At 44.7% G+C, this 22024-nt stretch overlaps 1 long non-coding RNA gene across 1 annotated transcript in view; it reads left to right on the top strand.

Moving 5' to 3' along the window:
• The window catches only part of LOC138855509 (uncharacterized), a 208869-nt gene extending 189894 nt beyond the window's left edge, over positions 1-18975 (top strand). The window contains exons 2-3 of the long non-coding RNA XR_011394760.1: positions 16888-17104; positions 17232-18975. This is a non-coding gene — a long non-coding RNA (uncharacterized lncRNA). The remainder of the gene's footprint in view (positions 1-16887; positions 17105-17231) is intronic.
• The last annotated feature ends 3049 nt before the right edge of the window (positions 18976-22024 follow it).

Raw genomic sequence — 22024 nt, 5'->3', positions numbered from 1 at the left:
TGGAAGGAATAGACTCTGAAGTGTCCCTGTTCGCAGATGATGTGAAGTTGATGAGAAGAATTAAATCGAATGAGGATGAGGCAGGACTGCAAAGAGACCTGGACAGGCTGGACATGTGGTCCAGAAACTGGCTTCTCGAATTCAATCCAGCCAAATGCAAAGTCATGAAGATTGGGGAGGGGCAAAGAAGACCGCAGACAGAGTATAGGCTAGGTGGACAAAGACTACAGACCTCACGGAGAAAGACCTTGGGGTGGCCATAACACCGAGCACATCACCGGAGGCACACATCAACCAAATAACTGCTGCAGCATACGGGCGCCTGGCAAACCTGAGAATAGCGTTCCTATACCTTAATAATGAATCGTTCAAGACACTGCACACTGTGTATGCTAGGCCTATACTGGAGTATGCAGCACCAGTCTGGAACCCACACCTGGTCAAGCACGTCAAGAAGTTAGAGAAAGTACAAAGGTTTGCAACAAGGCTAGTCCCAGAGCTCAAGGGAATGTCGTACGAGGAAAGGTTAAGGGAAATCGGACTGACGACACTGGAGGACAGAAGGGTCAGGGGAGACATGATAACGACATACAAGATACTGCGGGGAATAGACAAGGTGGACAGAGATAGGATGTTCCAGAGAGGGGACACAGGGACAAGGGGTCACAACTGGAAGCTGAAGACTCAGACGAGTCACAGGGACGTTAGGAAGTATTTCTTCAGTCATAGAGTCGTCAGGAAGTGGAATAGCCTAGCAAGTGAAGTAGTGGAGGCAGGAACCATACATAGTTTTAAGAAGAGGTATGACAAAGCTCAAGAAGCAGAGAGAGAGAGAGAGGACCCAGTAGCGATCAGTGAAGAGGCGGGGCCAGGAGCTGAGTCTCGACCCCTGCAACCACAATTAGGTGAGTACAATTAGGTGAGTACTTGTAACGATTAGAATATGCTAGAAAAATGTTATGGTATTATTTGTGTGTGAGTATTTGAGCGAGTGAGAGAGAGATCAAGGTTTCAGTGAAGACGATTTCTTTCCTTTACTCCTCGAGGAGACGGAGACAGACAGACAGACAGACACAGACGTAGTTTGCTGGGTGTGCAGAATTCCATAACGGTCCAAGTCGGACCGAAACGTCGTCACAAGTTTGTCTCCTATGTGCGGGTTACACTGGTCAACAACCAAAATACTTCAGAGACCAGAGTAACAATTTCCAACTAATTTTAGGTCACTAATAATGAATATCATAGTTAAAAGTGTTTGTTAGCTCTACTTTTCGATATAGACCTACGTGTCACAACAGGTTCCAACAGGCTTGTGGCGGTGTTTTTCTTACCACACTCAGTCTGACTGACCTTCATTATTGTTCTAGCAGTCATAGGTGGTGGTTGTGATGTCCAAGTTTATATTATGATGTGAAAGGTCGGTGATTTTCTTAGCCAAACACTTTTTAAGCCAAGTACTGCTGCTTTCTATGTGAATGGGACAGCCGTGCAAGAGGTTCCCACTACATCAGGAGAGATTGGCCACCTCGTCAATCATTGGAACCTGGGATGAAAAATGTTTAGCATCCACCTCTCATTGAACCAAACAAAATTTTGCTACCACCACTACATATAAAACTGGGGCTCATGAAAAGCTTTGTAAAAACTATGGACAAATCCGGTCAGGGATTCAAGTATTTAACATCAAAATTCCCCTCAATGAGCGACTCTAAGATAAGAGAGGAAGTCTTCAATGGTCCTCAGATTCGAGAGCTTCTTAAAGATGGTGACTTTGAATCAGACCTTCATGGGGAGGAGAAAGCTGCTTGGGAAACATTCAAGTTAGTGGTGAAGGGATTTCTCGGAAACAGAAGGGAAGGCAACTATGATGAATTGATGGAAAACCTCATCAAGGCTTACAAGGACATGGGATGTAACGTTTCACTTAAAATCCACTTTTTGGACTCGCATTTAGACCTTTTTCCAGCGAACTGTGAGGCAGTTAGTGACGAACATGGTGAAAAGTTTCACCAAGATATTTCAACCATGGAAAAATGGTACCAGGGCAAATAGGGCACAAGAATGCTTGCAGACTATTGCTGGACATTGACAAGATATGATTCTTCAGCCCACTATAAGCGTCAAGCAAAAAGGCAGAGAGTAGGTACGGATTCGAGTTTAAAACATACTGACACATATTGTGCGTTTTAATATAATCAAATATTACATGTCTCGTATCTTTAAACCTATAACCATTAAACATTTTTCAATGTGATACTGGAATTCAGGACATGAAAATGCATAGAAATTAACTAATCTCATTTAAAAAGCACAACTTTTTAAAAATTGTTGACCAGTTATTTGTGTGTTTTACAAGATTAGGAATTAGACGCGTGCTACACACGTAGGTATCTTTATTTGAAGACGTTTCGCAAAACCACGACTTTATCAGCTCAATAGCGCGATGTGTGAAGAGAGTAACAGACGGAGTCGTCAGTCCCTCAGTCAGGACTGAGGTTTATAGATATCGTAGGTGTAGGCTTCAGTATATGACACACTGTCAGAGTAAATTAGATCAGTGGTTGAACGACATATGTAGCAGACCAAACTTTTAACATACAAGAAGTTTTGCTCTGGGTAAATCTTTCTTAATTAAGCTCTACCCTGAGCTTAAAGCTCTGAGTATAGCTTTATTAAGCTCTGCCCAAATCGAAACACTCAGTGATATTTACTTAGCTTGAGGTGACGTTCCACTCTACACAATTCCTTCTATCTTACCCAGTATATGCCATCCTGCACAGTTACTGTTCAAGTAAGAATAGATCTGGCATTTCCTAGTGAGTAATTTAAGCAGCACCGTTGTGAGGGGTGGGACAGAGGGCTATTAATACACTAGTTTTCCCTTAGTTTATCAAAGTTAATAAGGTCAGAGGGGCTGGAAGTTGAATGTTCTTTGGATGTGTAATAGCGAACGGCTAAAGGTTAGACGCGAGAGTGAGTGAGTGAGAGTGAGTGAGTGAACATGCAGAGGACACAGTAAAGGCTAACAGCTTTATATAAAAGGTCGTATGATGATAGGATTCGGTTGCAGCACTTGGATCTTCAGTGGAGTGCAGGCCAATACAACGCTGGAGACAGCAGAAGTGTGTTAGATGGGAAGCCCCGAGGTGACTTCAAGCAACTCGTTGCAACTGGTCGTCCAGTTTGTAGTTCCTGAACTATACCGTTTCCCACACAACACACCAGCACAGCTCATTCTTAAACTACTGTGTTGTTTTTTGCACTTAAAACTTTGGTGTGTAGTTGATTCAGTTTGTCTATAACTGGCAGCATTACCTTGACCCACGTTTGTTACATTTTTCTCCGTGAAGTTTCATTCCATTGTTACGGGTTACTGACCCAATTTGCACTTCAAGTAGATCTTCGTGTTAATGTCTGAAATCTGAAGTTGTAAGCGAGAGTTTGTTGATTGTGTTTCCTGAGGAAGACAGAGTTAAATGCACTGACTTTCTTCATTGGGAAGTGGAAAGTGAGGGAGTGAGGGAGGGAGCGAGCGAGCGAGTGAGGGATGGAGCGAGCGAGTGGGGGAGGGAGGGAGGGAGCGAGCGAGCCAGCCAGCGAGTGAGTGAGGGAGCGAGTGAGTGAGGGATTGAGAGGAAGAGAAAAAGATAAAAGGAGTGGAAGTGTCTAAAACAAAAGTCGTGTTCGCTGATATAGAAAAGTCGTATGTCAGGAGACACAAATGTTTGTGCTGTGTTTATGTTCACTCTTCGTGTCTTATATTGTGATATATCTTTATTTTTACGAGGTAGATCGGCAAGCTAAGGAAAGACCTCGGTCCCATTACCAGAAGTGACACTGGGGGAGTCTGTGTGTGTGTGTGTCTCTCTCTCTCTCTCTCTCTCTCTCTCTCTCTTACACAGGGTTTGACAAGGTTAAGGATCCCTAGCTTTATTGACAAGCTATTTACAGGTTAAGGATTCCTAACTTTATTGGCAAGCTAAGAGCTGTTACCTACATCAACTCATTTGAAAACATTTTTATTGTTATGAGACATACAAGTAGGGAACAGGATGAAGGTGGAGCCATCTGTGGGCCAGCATTTTCATTTGATAAACTGACGTTATCTCGTTGACATCATTATGCTGTACGAGTGTGTTCCATACTCGAGTCATCCTGGGTATATAGGATCTCAGATGGAGTGATATTCTGGAGAAGGGTACAGCCAGAGTGAAGTTGCTGCTTTCTGCCCGTCTTGTGGCATAAAAGCTTGTTTCACGCTGTCCTCGAAGTGGATCCAAGTGTGGTACTTTGACAATATTGGCCTTGTACATAACAGTAAGGCCACCCACATCCCTCCTGTGTTGAAGGCTCTGCTGAAATGACAGATCTATCCAGGATGGGTTCAGGCGAGAGATGAGACGTCTTGCTCTGTTCTCTACTCTGTCAAGCAGTCGCAGATGAGAGGGTGGGCAGGCAAACCAAGAAAGTGGAGCATACTCAAGGTGCGAGCGTACTTGTGCCTCGTACAGGATCTTGCAACCCCTACTGTCAAGCAGATGCGAGATACGGCGAAGTGCTGTAAGCTTCCTGGCTGCCTTGTTTGCAAGATTTACAACATGGTTCTTCATGGTTAGTTTGGAGTCAAATTTCACCCCAAGGATATCAACTTCTTCTCCAGGTGCCAACACCCTCCCATTCATCCTTACTACTGCACCAGCATTACCATCATGGTGCCTAGAGACGATCATCATTTGCGTTTTCTCAGGTGCAAATGTTACTTGCCATCTATTTCCCCAAGCTGATATAGCTCTCAGCTGGTGATTGATGTAGCTTAGAGCAGCTGGCATTTCTTCTCTTGGATAAGTGAATGTCAGTGTACAGTCGTCTGCATATGCATGTGATTCTGGGATGAGATGAAGAAGGTCGTTGAAGTAGACATTCCATAATGGTCCCAGCACGCTTCCTTGTGGAACACTTGCCCCAATAGGATGTCTTTCTGATTCCGTTCCATTGAGAACTACACTTAGAGATCTACCATGAAGGTAATCACTGAGGAGACATAGCGTAGAGCCTGCAATTCCCAGTGCTTGAAGTTTTGCTAAGAGGCCCTGGTGCCACACCCGGTCGAAAGCACCAGCAATGTCCAGTGCTACCACACAGCTGACTTTGGATTCATCCAGTGACTGGTGCCACTTAGTGGAGAGGTTTAACAACAGATCAGCAGCAGAGTAACCTTTCCTGAAGCCATATTGACGATCACAAAGTAGTGAGTGGTAGTCAAAAAACTGTCATTTATCTTGAGATTATTGTCTCAAGGATTTTACCAGTGATTGACAGGAGTGACACTGGTCTGTAGTTGCTGATTTCTGGTCTGCTCTTCTTTTTGTGAACAGGGACTACATTTGCCTCTTTCCATAGAGAGGGCCATTTACACTGTACTAGGCAGTGCTGAAAGATGTGAGTTAGAGGTGCTGCTAGCTGGTCTGCACATCTCAGCAATCTTGGGCTCAACTTGTCTGGGCCCACAGCCTTTTCTTGGTCAAGCGATTTAAGAAGGAAATGCACCTCCTCCTGCCTTATTGTCACCACTGACAGTTTTGACACAGTTCTTGCAGCTAGCCAAGGAGGGTCCCTTGCTGGATCAGGAACTTGCATTTTGGTAGCAAAGTGTTCAGCAAAGAGGTCCGCCTTCTCTTGACTACTAGTAGAGGTGGTCCCATCCTGTCGATTTAGAGGTGGAATAAGTTCATCAGGCAGATAACCTTGTCTGTCCTTGACCAGGGACCACCAGGTTTTGGAGCCTACCCTACCTGATGCTAACTTTCTTTTAGTGTCCACCTCCCATTTAGCAATGGCCCACTTTTGAACATCACCCATGTGTCTACAGACTTGCCTGTGCAAGTTCCTGTTATAGGTGGTAGGATGTCTCTTATACTCTCTCTCTCTCTCTCTCTCTCTCTCTCTCTCTCTCTCTCTCCTCTCTTTCTTTCTCTCTTTCTCTCTTTCTCTCTTTCTCTCTCTCTCTCCTCTCTTTCTCTCTTTCTCTCTCTTTCTCTTTCTTTCTCTCTTTCTTTCTCTCTCTCTCTTTCTTTCTTTCTCTTTCTTTCTCTCTTTCTTTCTCTCTCTCTTTCTCTCTCTCTCTTTCTCTCTCTCTCTCTCTTACACAGGGTTTGACAAGGTTAAGGATCCCTAGCTTTATTGACAGCTATATTACAGGTTAAGGATTCCTAATTTTATTGGCAAGCTAAGAGCTTTTACCTACATCAGCTCATTTGAAAGCATTTTTATTGTTATGAGACATACAAGTACGGGACAGGATGAAGTTGGAGCCATCTGTGGGCCAGCATTTTCATTTGATCAACTGACTTTATCTCGTTGACATCATTATGCTGTACGAATGTGTTCCATACTCGAGTCATCCTGGGTATGTATGATCTCATATTGGAGTGATGTTCTGGAGAAGGGTACAGCCAGAGTGAAGTTGCTGCTTTCTGCCCGTCTTGTGGCATAAAAGCTTGTTTCACGCTGTCCTCGAAGTGGATCCAAGTGTGGTATTTTGACAATATTGGCCTTGTACATAACAGTAAGGCCACCCACATCCCTCCTATGTTGAAGGCTCTGCTGAAATGACAGATCTATCCAGGATGGGTCCAGGCGAGAAATGAGACGTCTTGCTCTGTTCTCTACTCTGTCAAGCAGTCGCAGATGAGAGGGGGGGGCAGGCAAACCAAGAAAGTGGAGCATACTCAAGGTGTGAGCGTACTTGTGCCTCGTACAGGATCTTGCAACCCCTACTGTCAAGCAGATGCGAGATACGGCGAAGTGCTGTAAGCTTCGTGGCTGCCTTGTTTGCAAGATTTACAACATGGTTCTTCATGGTTTGTTTGGAGTCAAATTTCACCCCAAGGATATCAACTTCTCCAGGTGCCAACATCCTCCCATTCATCCTTACTACTGCACCAGCATTACCATCATGGTGCCTAGAGACGATCATCATTTGCGTTTTCTCAGGTGCAAATGTTACTTGCCATCTATTTCCCCAAGCTGATATAGCTCTCAGCTGGTGATTGATGTAGCTTAGAGCAGCTGGCATTTCTTCTCTTGGATAAGTGAATGTCAGTGTACAGTCGTCTGCATATGCATGTGATTCTGGGATGAGATGAAGAAGGTCGTTGAAGTAGACATTCCATAACAGTGGACCCAGCACGCTTCCTTGTGGAACGCTTGCCCCAATAGGATGCCTTGCTGATTCCGTTCCATTGAGGACTACACTTAGAGATCTATCATGAAGGTAATCACTGAGGAGACATAGCGTAGAGCCTGCAATTCCCAGTGCTTGAAGTTTTGCTAAGAGGCCCTGGTGCCACACCCGGTCGAAAGCGCCAGCAATGTCCAGTGCTACCACACAGCTGACTTTGGATTCATCCAGTGACTGGTGCCACTTAGTGGAGAGGTTTAACAACAGATCAGCAGCAGAGTAACCTTTCCTGAAGCCATATTGACGATCACAAAGTAGTGAGTGGTAGTCAAAAAACTGTCATTTATCTTGAGATTATTGTCTCAAGGATCTTACCAGTGATTGACAGGAGTGACACAGGTCTGTAGTTGCTGATTTCTGCTCTGCTCTTCTTTTTGTGAACAGGGACTACATTTGCCTCTTTCCATGGAGAGGGCCATTTACACTGTACTAGGCAGTGCTGAAAGATGCGAGTTAGAGGTGCTGCTAGCTGGTCTGCACATCTTCTCAACAATCTTGGGCTCAACTTGTCTGGGCCCACAGCCTTTTCTTGGTCAAGTGATTTAATAAGGAAATGCACCTCCTCCTGCCTTATTGTCACCACTGACAGTTTTGACACAGTTCTTGCAGCTAGCAAGGAGGGTCCCTTGCTGGATCAGGAACTTGCATTTTGGTAGCAAAGTGTTCAGCAAAGAGGTCCGCCTTCTCTTGACTACTAGTAGAGGTGGTCCCATCCTGTCGATTTAGAGGTGGAATAAGTTCATCAGGCAGATAACCTTGTCTGTCCTTGACCAGGGACCACCAGGTTTTGGAGCCTACCCTACCTGATGCTAACTTTCTTTTAGTGTCCACCTCCCATTTAGCAATGGCACACTTTTGAACATCACCCATATGCCTACAGGCTTGCATGTGCAAGTTCCTGTTATAGGTGGTAGGATGTCTCTTATACCTTCGCCATGCTTTGTACTTAGCAGTAGCAGCCTCTCTACAATGAAAGCCAAACCAAGGCTGATCTGTAGGCTTTGTCACATATTGCCGGTGAGGAATGTGTTCTTGTTGCAGATTAAGGATGTGTCCAGTGAAGGCTTTCACTTGGTTGTCAACATCCCCCTGGAGAAGAGCATTCCAGTCGGTGGTGGCGAGCTCAGAGCAAAGGGCTGGCCAATTACCTCTTTCCCATAGCCAGGTTGTGCGTGTGGACTCCTCACCTCGTTCTGTTGGTATCTTTAAGTGTGGTAAAAACAGCCTTGTGGTCAGACGATCCAACGTAGCCGAGGGGTTGACAAGTGACTATGCCTTCTGCCAGATCACTCACTACTGGGTCAAGGGAGGAGCCAGAGATATGAGTAGGGAAATCAACAAAGTTTCTCATGTCAAACACTGCAAGAAGGTCATCAAAGTCCCTCTGTATAAGGTGCTGGTTGAGGTCACCAACAATTATAATATGTTGACAGTTGTGTTGTAGCAGAAGGGAGTCAATATTTTCCATTAGGAAGTTGATAGGGTCTGCGTGTTGCCACTGAGGTCTGTACATTGCACATGCTAGTACAGAGGTACTAGTGTTTATACAGAGCTTGAAGAACATCATTTCAAGATGTGTAGGGGTGGCAACATCTATGTGCTGGGCATGAACACTTTTAGAGAAGCACACAGCAACACCACCTCCTTGCCCTTGCCTGTCTCTTCTCATCCATGAGGTGTAGCCAGCAATTCTTGCAAAATTTTCTGGAGTCCTGTCATCCAAAAATGTTTCAACAACAGCTATCATGTCGGGACGTCGAGTGTTCACAAAGCTATGTGTGAGCTCTCCAACATTAGTAATGAAACCTCTAATGTTGGCCGACAGGATGCTGATAGACTGGCTCCTCATGATGAAGTAGTCTCTCTCTTTCTTTCTTTCTCTCTTTCTCTCTTTCTCTCTTTCTCTCTTTCTCTCTTTCTCTTTCTTTCTCTCTTTCTCTCTCTTTCTCTCTTTCTCTCTCTTTCTCTCTCTTTCTCTCTCTTTCTCTCTCTTTCTCTCTCTTTCTCTCTCTTTCTCTCTCTTTCTCTCTCTTTCTCTCTTTCTCTCTCTTTCTCTCTCTCTTTCTCTCTCTTTCTCTCTCTTTCTCTTTCTCTTTCTCTCTTTCTCTCTTTCTCTTTCTCTTTCTCTCTCTCTCTTTCTCTCTTTCTCTCTTTCTCTCTTTCTCTTTCTCTCTCTTTCTCTCTTTCTCTCTCTTTCTCTCTCTTTCTCTCTTTCTCTTTCTCTCTCTCTTTCTCTCTCTTTCTCTCTCTTTCTCTCTCTTTCTCTCTCTTTCTCTCTCTTTCTCTCTCTTTCTCTTTCTCTCTCTTTCTCTTTCTCTCTCTTTCTCTTTCTCTCTCTCTTTCTCTTTCTCTCTTTCTCTCTCTTTCTCTCTCTTTCTCTCTCTTTCTCTCTTTCTCTCTCTTTCTCTTTCTCTCTCTCTTTCTCTCTTTCTCTCTCTCTTTCTCTCTCTTTCTCTCTCTTTCTCTCTCTCTTTCTCTCTCTCTTTCTCTCTTTCTCTCTTTCTCTCTTTCTCTTTCTCTCTTTCTCTCTCTTTCTCTCTCTTTCTCTCTCTTTCTCTCTCTTTCTCTTTCTCTCTTTCTCTCTCTTTCTCTCTCTCTCTCTCTCTCTCTCTCTCTCTCTCTCTCTCTCTCTCTTTCTCTTTCTCTCTCTTTCTCTCTCTCTCTCTCTCTCTCTCTCTCTCTCTCTCTCTCTCTGAAACCACAGTAAAGAAACTGTAGGGAGAGAGCCTTTCGCTATTTCGGTCTCTGCTGTCCAGAGAGAGAGAGAGAGAGAGAGAGAGAGAGAGAGAGAGAGAGAGGCAGGCTACTTTGTTGTGTTGTTGCCTCTGTTGTGCTACTGCTGCTGTTGCCTTTATTATGCTGCAGTCTTATCTCTGTTAGTTGATTATTTCATCTGTTACTGTTTGTCCACAGTTTCTGTGAACTGATTTGTTAAGTTATTGAAGCTTTCTTTGATCAGTTATTGTCAAGCAACGGAAAACAATATGATGATCACTGAAGACAAATTCCAACTACTCCGTTATGGAAAACTGGAAGAGATAATACTTAGAAATGAGTATACTACAAACTCTAATCATACAATAGATCGGAAAAGTAACGTGATAGACCTGGGAGTGGTAATGTCTGAGGATCTCACTTTCAAGGGTCAAAACAGTGCCACGATCACAACTGCGAAGAAAATGATAGGATGGATAATGAGAACGTTCAAAACAAGAGATGCCAAGCCAATGATGATCCTTTTTAAATCACTTGTTCTCTCTAGGCTGGAATACTGCTGTACATTAACATCTCCGTTCAAAGCAGGTGACATTGCAGATCTAGAATGTACAGAGAACCTTTACTGCACGTACAAGTTCCATCAAACTCTTTAACTACTAGGAACGCTTGGAAGTACTTGACTTGTACTCGCTTGTACTCATAAAGTACACTTGGAAAATCCTAGAAGGAATGGCCCCTAATCTGCACACACAAACCACTCCTTACGAAAGTAAAGGACTGAGCAGGCGGTGAAAAATACCCCCAGTGACAAGTAGGAGGCGCCATTGGTGCATTAAGAGAAAACACAGTAAGTGTCCGGGGCCCAAGACTGTTCAACAGCCTACCACCATGCATAAGGGGAATTATAAGTAGACCCCTGGCTGCCTTCAAGAGGGAGCTGGGCAGATACTTGGTGTCGAACCAGCCGGGCTGTGGTTCGTTATGTTGGTCTACGTGTAGCCAGCAGTAACAGCTTGGTTCATCAGGCCCTGATCCACCGGGTGGCCTGATCATGGACCGGGCCGCGAGGGCTTTGATCCACAGGATCACCCTTCCGGTAGGAAGATAAGCAACTGTTGTTGGTCTACTGTTTGTTTATTCATTTTTTCTGTTGCTTTTGATGGTCTACTGCTTGTTAGTCTATTGTTTCTGTTGGTTCAGTGTCCGGTTTATTAATTTTGTCTGCTGCTTTTGTTGGTCTATTGCTTCGGGTTGGTCTGTTTCTATTGTTTGTCCAATGTTTGTTTGTCTGTTTGTTTGCTGCTTTTGTTGGTCCACTGTTTCTGCTGGTTCACTGCTTCTGTTGGTCCACCGTTTCTGCTGGTTCACTCCTTCTGTTGGTCTACTGCTTCTGCTGATTCACTGCTTCTGCGGATTCTCTGCTTCTGTTAGTTCACTGTTGCTGTAATGGTGTTTGTGTGCAGGCAGATTGTGTCTGCGTGGCTGGATGAAATGTTGTGTCCCGTGCATGGTACACTACAAGCGATAACACACACACACTCTCTCTCTCTCTCTCTCTCTCTCTCTCTCTCTCTCTCTCTCTCCTCTCTCTCTCTCCTCTCTCTGCTCAGCCCCCTCCCCCCGGACGCCAAAGATAGTGGTTACAACATCAACAATAGCGCTGCCACTAACTCGGTTATGTCGAAAAGACTGGGAGAATATTCCATAAGGATCGGTCAAAGGGGTTTGTGGGTTATAGGGCTGGAAAGGGAGGGAGAGAATGAGGGAGGGAGAAAAGAGAGGGAGGGACAATCAAACTCCTCCCCCTTCTTTTTTTTTTTAAAGATTTGCAGGGTATTGAGTGGTAGGGGAAAGGGTTTGGGTGTCTCAAGCACGGATCGTTGTTAATAAAATCAGTGTTGATGCAGCGCTGGTGAGCTGCCTGCCTGCCAGAACTGACTTCCCCACCTGCCCGTCCGCTTGCCTGCCTGCCTGCCTGCCAGGACCGACTTTCACACCTGCCTGCCTGCCAGGACTGACTTCCCCGCCCGCCTGCTTGCCTGCCTGCCTGCCTGCCTGCCTCCCAGGACTGACTTTCCCACCTGCCTGCCTGCTTCCCAGGACTGACTTCCCCACCTGCCTGCCTGGTAAGCAAATAGTGACTGACGCTGCTGTTCTGAGTAGCCACCAGGTGTCCACACAACCAAGCAAACTCAAGCACACGCATTCACACAAGCACAAGTATACACATACTTAAATACACGCATACACACAAGCACACGCATCAGCGCACAGCCGTGAGTTGAGTTGCGACCTCTGAAGCCAAACACAAGGGAGTAGAAACAAAGATGCGTGGAGCCATGAGCTGTTAATCGACCCCTGCAACCACATACAGGTGAATACATGAAGCAGGGGATGAAGCTGGAAAAGATCATGCGGGAATAAGAAGTCATGAAAATTCTAAAATAATATAGAAATGATATAGCATCGTAGACTTAAACCAAAATTACTCCTGAGGAGTGGGAGACACATAATGAGTTATCGTGGCAAGAGACAGATGAGAGTTATAGAGGCGGGAGAGAGAGAAGACAGTTAGAGGCAGGAGGCTTAATACTATATATGAGTCACAAGTACGTTCACACCTGAGTATGCTCCACTTGGATTGCTTGCCCTCTGTCTCATCTACGACTTCTTGACAGAATAGAGAACAGAACAAGATGACTCGTATCTTCTGGACCCGGCCTAGAGAGATCTGTCATTTCTGCAGAGCCTACAACACAGGAGAGATGTGGGTGATATTACTGTTATATACACAACCAATGTTATCTTGGTATCTCACTTGGCTCCTCGCGAACGAGAAGACAGCTTCTAAACAACAAAACTGGCAGCGGACAGCGAGAAGGCAACTTCTACACAGCAAGACAGGCAGCAGACCGCTAGAAGGCAGCTTCTACACAAGACAGGCAACGAATAGCAACTACGTTTTGGCTGTACCTTTTGCAAGAACATCACTTCATCCATCATTCTTCTCCAGAATGATTCGAGTCTGGAACATGTTCCTATAGCCCACAGATGACTCTAGCTTCATTCTGTTCCCTATTGGTATGCTTCGTAAAAATAAAAATGTTTTCAAATGAGAGTTAGAGGCAAATGAGCAATGGGACGTTAGGAAGTACTTTTTTAATTTCAGACTGGAGATTGAGTGACCCATAGCATATCGAGTAACTATGATAGAAGCTACGAGGTCATGGAGAGAGCAAGCCTGGCTAAGGCCAGGTGAACAGCCAGGGCCAAGAGCCGAGACTCGACCCTACGGAAACTGATAGGTAATTACAAATAGGTACTAACACACCACTAGGAGTTGAGGGAACTTGGGAGACGGTTCCTGCCATCCTTCGTGCTGGGCTGAAAATGAAAGGGAAGGAAACTAGGGAAGAATAACAATTGGGAGGGAGAGAGAATTGTAAAGGAGACCACGAAGAAGGTTTATTGGAATGACAGATGGTGTGTGAATAAGGTGGAGGGAGTGGAAGAGGTGAGACAGAGAGGGAGGGAGGGAGGGAGGGAAGGGCGCCCGAGAACACACAATGTAGAACTTGGTTAGGAAGGTAAGTACAAAGTAGGAGTACGTGAGTGTAATAAAAAAATGTGGTTTGCTGCATACTCAACTAAACTTGCCTAGTGTGTACTCGCCTATGTAAACTCATTTAGTTGTACTTATCTAGTGTGTACTCGCCAGGTTGTTTGCACGTAACTTGTACTCTAGCTTATTTAGTGGCTTCTCGTGAAATCTCACTTTTTTTCAAAGCTTTCTTTCCATATCCACAGCCCAGCCTGAAACCAGGGATCCTTGCTGACCACCTGGCCAGCCACGCTGTTGCTACTAGTGGCCCGCTGGCCCACAGCCTGTCAGATCAGAAACATTTGGTACACAGTGACCCAGTTCTTCTTACAAACTTCTACTTTTGCTCTCTCAATATTTCTTACACCTGCTGTTAACAGGTTGTAGAGTCTTGGACCACGTAAGTTGACACTTACTAGTATCTAGGCGCCCCTGCCTTTTCAACCAGATTTATGCAGTACTTCCTTATATCTCATTCCAGTAAGTTGTAATAGCCGTGCGCAGATTTGGGTGCAGATAGTCCACTGTTATTAGGTATCTCTCTCTCCTTCCTTCCAGAGAATACATTCCGGGTGCTTCGAGGCGTTCTTAGTAATCTAGATGTTTTATTTTTTTCTGTGCGGGCAGAAAACAATACGTTTTACTTTTCATAATACCGCAGCCATCCTGGGAGGACCTGTTGTACTATCAACTTGTTAAGTGTTTTGCATTTTTCATTCCTGTCTCAGGAGCTTGTAAGATGGCAGGTAAATCCTGTGAACCTCTACTCGAGCTTCAGTAAATGTTACTGTACCTGGCTACAGGTACATGTTACTGTACCTGGCTACAGGTACTTGGTAAATCCATTTTTACTTTCCGGCGTGTTTCTCGGGTCCCGTATAATTTTCTTGTTAAGGAGGTTTGGTCTGTGACCGGGCCGCATTTGAAGATGTAGAAGACGTCTCGTCGGTCATACTAGCGGGCGTATCGCCCACCACTATCGGACATTTCGCCCACCGCTATCGGCCGTCTCGCCCACCACGCTACTCGCTTTATTACAATCTCACAAAGCACACCAACATTTCCTGATCAGCTGGACTGTGGTACCTGCTTTGGACTGCGTGCTGCTAACCTCAACAACCTGACTGAGGCATAGCAGTGGGGAGGGCAGTGATGGCTCCCGGAATCTACAACACTGACGTGGTGCGACTTACTGACAGTAAACAGTCACTTGCTGTGTGTAACGTTACCACCGCCTCTGTGCCTTGTTTCATGTGTTCCAGTAACAGTAACGAGGCAGTGTGTAACGTTACCACCGCCTCTGTGCCTTGTTTCATGTGTTCCAGTAACAGTAACGAGGCAGTGTGTAACGTTACCACCGCCTCTGTGCCTTGTTTCATGTGTTCCAGTAACAGTAACGAGGCAGTGTAACGTTACCACCGCCTCTGTGCCTTGTTTCATGTGTTCCAGTAACAGTAACGAGGCAGTGTGTAACGTTACCACCGCCTCTGTGCCTTGTTTCATGTGTTCCAGTAACAGTAACGAGGCAGTGTGTAACGTTACCACCGCCTCTGTGCCTTGTTTCATGTGTTCCAGTAACAGTAACGAGGCAGTGTGTAACGTTACCATCGCCTCTGTGCCTTGTTTCATGTGTTCCAGTAACAGTAACGAGGCAGTGTGTAACGTTACCACCGCCTCTGTGCCTTGTTTCATGTGTTCCAGTAACAGTAACGAGGCAGTGTGTAACGTTACCACCGCCTCTGTGCCTTGTTTCATGTGTTCCAGTAACAGTAACGAGGCAGTGTGTAACGTTACCACCGCCTCTGTGCCTTGTTTCATGTGTTCCAGTAACAGTAACGAGGCAGTGTGTAACGTTACCATCGCCTCTGTGCCTTGTTTCATGTGTTCCAGTAACAGTAACGAGGCAGTGTGTAACGTTACCACCGCCTCTGTGCCTTGTTTCATGTGTTCCAGTAACAGTAACGAGGCAGAAGCCGACTTGACTACTTGATATTAAATATTCTTATACCATGCGGTATAATGAGGCATTTAGCATTGTTCTATATCCATTCAGGTTCAGGAATTAGCGATGAGTTGAAACACATGTATATATGATATTTTTATTAAGAATTACTCGGAATTTATAAATACAATATATACACCCCATTCTGGCGCAGGGGCGCCACGAGTACGCTGACACACAGCTGTGTCAAGGGCCCAAGACTGTTCAGTCTCCCAGCATACATAAGGGGGATTCCCAATAGGCCCCTGGCTGTCTTCATTAACTAGACAGGCACCTAAAGTCAGTAACTGACCAGCTGGGCTGTGGTTCGTACGCGATTTACGTGCGGCCTGGTCACGGACCGGGCCGCGGGAGCGTTGACCCCCGAAATACCCTCCAGGTACACTCCAGGTAACCCATCCTTCATAACTGGTCTCGTATGCATATCTGATCCTTTATGATCTAGGATCAAGTTCTCTTAGCAGCTTAATACATAATAAATATTCTCCAAAATAATTAAAGGAAAGATAAAAGTATTGAATTAAATCCTGTTTCTCTGATATTATTCATTACATTTGAACAGTTTTATTTATAAACCGCCTTAGGCACATGTACACAAAGTGGAAATTAATATATTGTATACTCGACAAGGTTACCAAGTTACCTGGTTTAGCGGGGCCCTGTAGAGATGCACACTGTATAACCACCTAATGAGATATACAGAATATGACTGACCATGGAGCCACTTGTCTCATAAACATAAGATGAGTATATACGTGTTGGTAGAGTTACCCACAATATGTAAAGTAAAAGGACACATTTTATTGTGGCAACGTTTCGCTCTCCAGGAGCTTTATCAAGCCGTTACAAACAGTACATGGACACTGAGGGTATATATAGGCTCAGAGTGAGGTGTAATACTAGTGGTAGTAGTAGTGATAGTAGTAGTAATACAATATTACTACTACTATGTGCAAGTTCAACCATATTGTATTACTACTACTTGTAGTAGTGATATAAGTAGTAGTAGTAGTAATACAATATGATTGAACTTGCACATAGTAGTAATACAATATTTACCGCATTTTCCGGCATATAAGGCGCACGAGTATTACGACTGTTATAACTTTATTGCTATAATGAACTGCATGTCCTTTTATAAAGCACCACTTGCCAGTAACTTAAAGCCTACCCTTTACCTTAACTTTAAGCATGCAAGACGCAGGGTGATTTACCGAGACTTATTGGTAAACAAAAATCACGCCTTATATGCCGGAAAATAATGTATCTCGACAGTGCACCCCAGTCTCTTAGCACCCGATCAGTTCCTCTCTCAACCTTCCCCAGAATGGCAATACTTACTCCTCACTCGAAATCTCAAGAATGATGATGAAACTGCAGAAGGACGTCGAAGGAGACAGGAACATACAAGAGCCTCTACAGAGATGTCAGGACCCAACAACGCTGACGAATACAGCAGAACACAAAAAATGGCTACAGGATCACTAGAAACATACGCCATGGAAGCAGCAGTACTGGAGAGAAAGATTGTCCTCTCAGTCAGGTCGTGATGAATGTCGTTTTGTACAATATATGAAAATGTGAAGTGTGCTGATGCTTCCAATATTACAAACTGAATATATATATTATGCAAAGAAGCATCTCTCATAAAGTTCCTTCTCCCCTCTCAGTGCGACTCTCAAGCAATCATAACCTTGTGTGCGAGACTGATGACCCGATTAGAATCCAGATAACCTGGTGATACAAGGTGGAGCCCGTGACCTGCCACAGCTGCCCAAGAATCACAGGCGGTCGCTGAAGCAACAATGATAAACCTTCCAAACTAAACTTATCTCTTATGCATATTTACCTTACCTAAAGCCCCACCGAAATAAAAGAGCTATTATTTTTAAAGTTATCATGGGGTTAAAATCAAATACTAAAACACGTCAGTAAAAGGCACTTATTCCAAGTAATTATTTTTTTTATACATTCGTGACACTAGGTTATTCAAGTCTTCCTGTATCATCTTACACTACTCGTCGCTTTACATGTTCCTCATCAGTTGTGCATTATCTGCAATTAGTGAGAGGAAGGAGTCGATTTCTCAGGTGGGTCGTTTGTACACATCAGGACAAGTGTGCTTCAAACAGCTGGTCCATCAGGTATTGTTTGTTGCTTCTCTGTCTTCATTCTTCTTCACTGTGATGTGCGTGCTCGCCTAATTGTGGTTGCAGGGGTTGATTCATAGCTCCTGGCCCCGCCTGCTCACAGGTCGCTACTGTGTGTGTGTGTGTGTGTGTGTGTGTGTGTGTGTGTATTCGTTCACGTGTGCGCTCAGGTATTGAGCTGCAGCCACTTAATTATGAATACAGATATATATATGTGCCTTTATATATTTACCTAGCAGAGTTAGCATTATAGTATAGCTCTGCATTCCACTTCATTACTGCCCTTGTGTTGTGAGTGTTTTCTACCGTCTTTGACTTGAGTGGTTAGCTTTGGTCCTGGTCCCTCCCACCTTTGTCCTCTGGTCCCTCCCACTTGTGTCCTTTCATCCTGAATTTTCATGTATTTCCTTGTAGTGATACTGTCTACCTGGTTTCAGAACAAATCTCTCGAGACAGACTGATCAATCAGGCTACCTGGTTACCTGGAAGTTATTCCGGGGATCAACGCCCCCGCGGCCCGGTCCATGACCAGGCCTCCCGATGGATCAGGGCCTGATCAACTAGGCTGTTACTGCTGGCCGCACGCAGTCCAACGTACGAGCCACAGCCCGGCTGATCCGGCACTGACTTTAGGTATCTGTCCAGCTCTCTCTTGAAGGCAGCCAGGAGTTTATTGGCAATTCCCCTAATGCTTGATGAGAGGCTGTTGAACAGTCTTGGGCCCCGGACACTTATGGTGTTTTCTCTTATTGTACCAATGACGCCCCTACTTTTTATTGGGGGCATTTTGCATCGCCTGCCCAGTCTTTCTGATCAGGAGTTAATTTGAGAAACTTGTCCAGTTCTCTCTTGAAGACAGCCAGGGGTCTGTTGATCATCTCCCTTATGTGTGAAGGGAGGGTATTGATACATCTTGGTCCCTTCTCACTTATTGAGTTTTCCCCTCCACCTCTGCTTTTCACTGGAGGTATTTGGCACCGTCTCTTAAGCCTCTTCCTCTCATGAGGAATGATTGGTATGTGCAGACTTGCGACCAAGCCTTCTAGAATTTTCATGTGTATGTAATATATCCGGCATACATTCCCGGTAATTTAGGTGATTGAGTTCATGCGAGCAGTGAGGGGAGTACTCCAACACTACTGTAAGAACATAAGAAAGAAGGAACACTGCAGCAGGCCTACTGACCCATGCGAAGCAGGTCCATGTGCCCCCCAATTAGCCCAATGACCCACCTAGTCAGGTCACTTCCACTTAGTGAAGGAGCACGGCATCAGACCTTGTAGCACAGGCTAGTCAGGTCTAACTCACACTTGCCCACACATCCACTCATGTATGTATCTAACCTATTTTTAAAACTACACAACGTCTTAGCGCCTACGAAGGCACTCGGGAGTTTGTTCCACTCATCCACAACTCTATTATCAAACCAGTGCTTTCCTATATCCTTCCTGAATGTGAATTTTTCCAACTTGAAACCATTGCTGCGAGTCATGCCTTGGCCGGAAATTTTCAGAACGCTATTTACATTCCCTTTATTCCTGTTTTCCATTTATACACGTCGATCATATCCCCCCTAATTCTACGCCTTTCGAGAGAATGCAGATTCAAGGCCCTCAGTCTATCCTCATAGGGAAGATTTCTGATACATGGGATCAACTTTGTCATCCTCCTCTGTACGTTTTCCAGTGCATTTATATCCATTCTGTAATACGGTGACCAGAACTGCAGCATAATCTAAATGAGGCCTAACCAAGGATATAGAGAGTTGAACAACCTGAGGACTTCTGTTGTTTATACTTCTAGATATGAAGCCAAGAATTCTGTTAGCTTTATTGCGTATTTATATAGTCGAGTGTAAACTTTTCACCAAAAATAACTTGCTTGCTAACGTTTACGTAATATAAATTAGCTTAATTTTCCAAGTTAATCTAAGCATTTGCATATGTTTAGTTGTCTGGTTTCTTGACTTCTCAGCCAGGTAAACTTTCTCTGTTCATTCCCTCGTTCATGTTGATCACACACCCATAATTTTGGCTCACCATTAATCATTTTATGTCTGAAGTCGACTGATTTTGTTTGCAACAATTCCTTAATGGCAAAAACTAACGAATTAGTGTAATTAGGGAGGCAGAAAAGAGGGAGAAGGTCCAAGCAGAGGATATATGGATAATTACCTGGAGGGCATTCCGGGGATCAACGCCCCCGCGGCACGATCCATGACCAGGCCTAAGGAGGTAAAGAGGAAGAGTTACCATTGTTGGTACCAGTAGTTTGTGTATCAGTGTCTTGTTGGGTACCGTGAACAAGGCCTTCTTGCAGTCTGGGAATGTGCAGTCCCTTACCTTTGTCTTGCCTGATCTATCACTGTTGTGTATCTGTTAGGACTGGAAGTCAGGAGCTGCTGTTTCTGAACCCATGGTGTGATGCTGTTTGGTAAACACTATGTTCTCTACTTATTCCACTAATCAATTTTCCCTAATTTCTCCATCGTCTTACATGGAATATGTTGTTATCCATTGATGGTGATCTGTTTATAGTTAGAAGAGCAGGACAATGCCGGTAATACACCTTGTTCAGTATTTGTAGTTACAAGAGCAGGATGATGATGGTGGTATATCCTCTTTAGTATTTGTATTTACATTTTTGTTCAAAATTTTCCCAGTGAACGACTCGCAACAGTTGACCAGTGTCCAGTTACGCAAGTACTGCCAGGTGAGCAGAAACAGCTGGTGCAAGACTATACTAGCCCCTTTCCCTACCCCTACATCTGGCCCAGCTTGGAGGAAGGCTACAGAACTTTCCGCTGTGCGCCTCACTACCTGACCACTGAGCTACCGCTGACTGTGTGTGTACTCGCCGATTTGTGTTTGCAAGGGTTGATTCTCAGCTTTTGAACCCGTCTCCCAGACTACTTTGATCGGACTTTTTTTTAGGCCTTTTATGCCTTGTTATACCTAGTACTGAATACACGGAATTTGTGGAGAAATTTCCTCCAACCGGGGAGCGACGACCCCCTCAGTGGACGACCCCTCTCGTTCCCTTTACGGGTCGCCGCCCCCCTGAGAGGGATCGTGGTCCCCCAAGTTGGAGGAAATTGGAGTTGATTGCGTTAATTGTAATAAAAATTATGATAATTCCGTAATGATAATACCGTAATAATAATAGCTAATTAAGCGGTGAATTAAATATACCTTCAGTACTCTTTCACCTTATTTTACTTATCCTCCCTGAGGCTAACTAACATGTTCTTAACGTCCCAAGACCTTAAGTGAAGTTTGTTCTCAACTCGTTTGTCAGTCCCATCAGTTTCTCAAGTTCGTGTGTCTTTGTACGTGTGTCGTCAAGTTCGTGTGTCTTTGTACGTGTGTCGTCAAGTTCATGTGTCTTTGTACGTGTGTCGTCAAGTTCGTGTGTCTTTGTACGTGTGTCGTCAAGTTCATGTGTCTTTGTACGTGTGTCGTCAAGTTCGTGTGTCTTTGTACGTGTGTCGTCAAGTTCATGTGTCTTTGTACGTGTGTCGTCAAGTTCGTGTGTCTTTGTACGTGTGTCGTCAGGTTCATGTGTCTTTGTACGTGTGTCGTCAAGTTCGTGTGTCTTTGTACGTGTGTCGTCAAGTTCGTGTGTCTTTGTACGTGTGTCGTCAAGTTCATGTGTCTTTGTACGTGTGTCGTCAAGTTCGTGTGTCTTTGTACGTGTGTCGTCAGGTTCATGTGTCTTTGTACGTGTGTCGTCAAGTTCGTGTGTCTTTGTACGTGTGTCGTCAAGTTCGTGTGTCTTTGTACGTGTGTCGTCAAGTTCGTGTGTCTTTGTACGTGTGTCGTCAAGTTCATGTGTCTTTGTACGTGTGTCGTCAAGTTCGTGTGTCTTTGTACGTGTGTCGTCAAGTTCATGTGTCTTTGTACGTGTGTCGTCAAGTTCATGTGTCTTTGTACGTGTGTCGTCAAGTTCGTGTGTCTTTGTACGTGTGTCGTCAAGTTCGTGTGTCTTTGTACGTGTGTCGTCAGGTTCATGTGTCTTTGTACGTGTGTCGTCAAGTTCGTGTGTCTTTGTACGTGTGTCAAGTTCGTGTGTCTTTGTACGTGTGTCGTCAAGTTCGTGTGTCTTTGTACGTGTGTCGTCAAGTTCATGTGTCTTTGTACGTGTGTCGTCAAGTTCGTGTGTCTTTGTACGTGTGTCGTCAAGTTCGTGTGTCTTTGTACGTGTGTCGTCAAGTTCGTGTGTCTTTGTACGTGTGTCGTCAGGTTCATGTGTCTTTGTACGTGTGTCAAGTTCGTGTGTCTTTGTACGTGTGTCGTCAGGTTCATGTGTCTTTG

This window comes from Cherax quadricarinatus, chromosome 1 (genome assembly GCF_038502225.1).
Source record: "Cherax quadricarinatus isolate ZL_2023a chromosome 1, ASM3850222v1, whole genome shotgun sequence".
Classification (NCBI taxonomy): domain Eukaryota; kingdom Metazoa; phylum Arthropoda; class Malacostraca; order Decapoda; family Parastacidae; genus Cherax; species Cherax quadricarinatus.
This window is presented reverse-complemented; position numbering and strand designations above follow the sequence as displayed.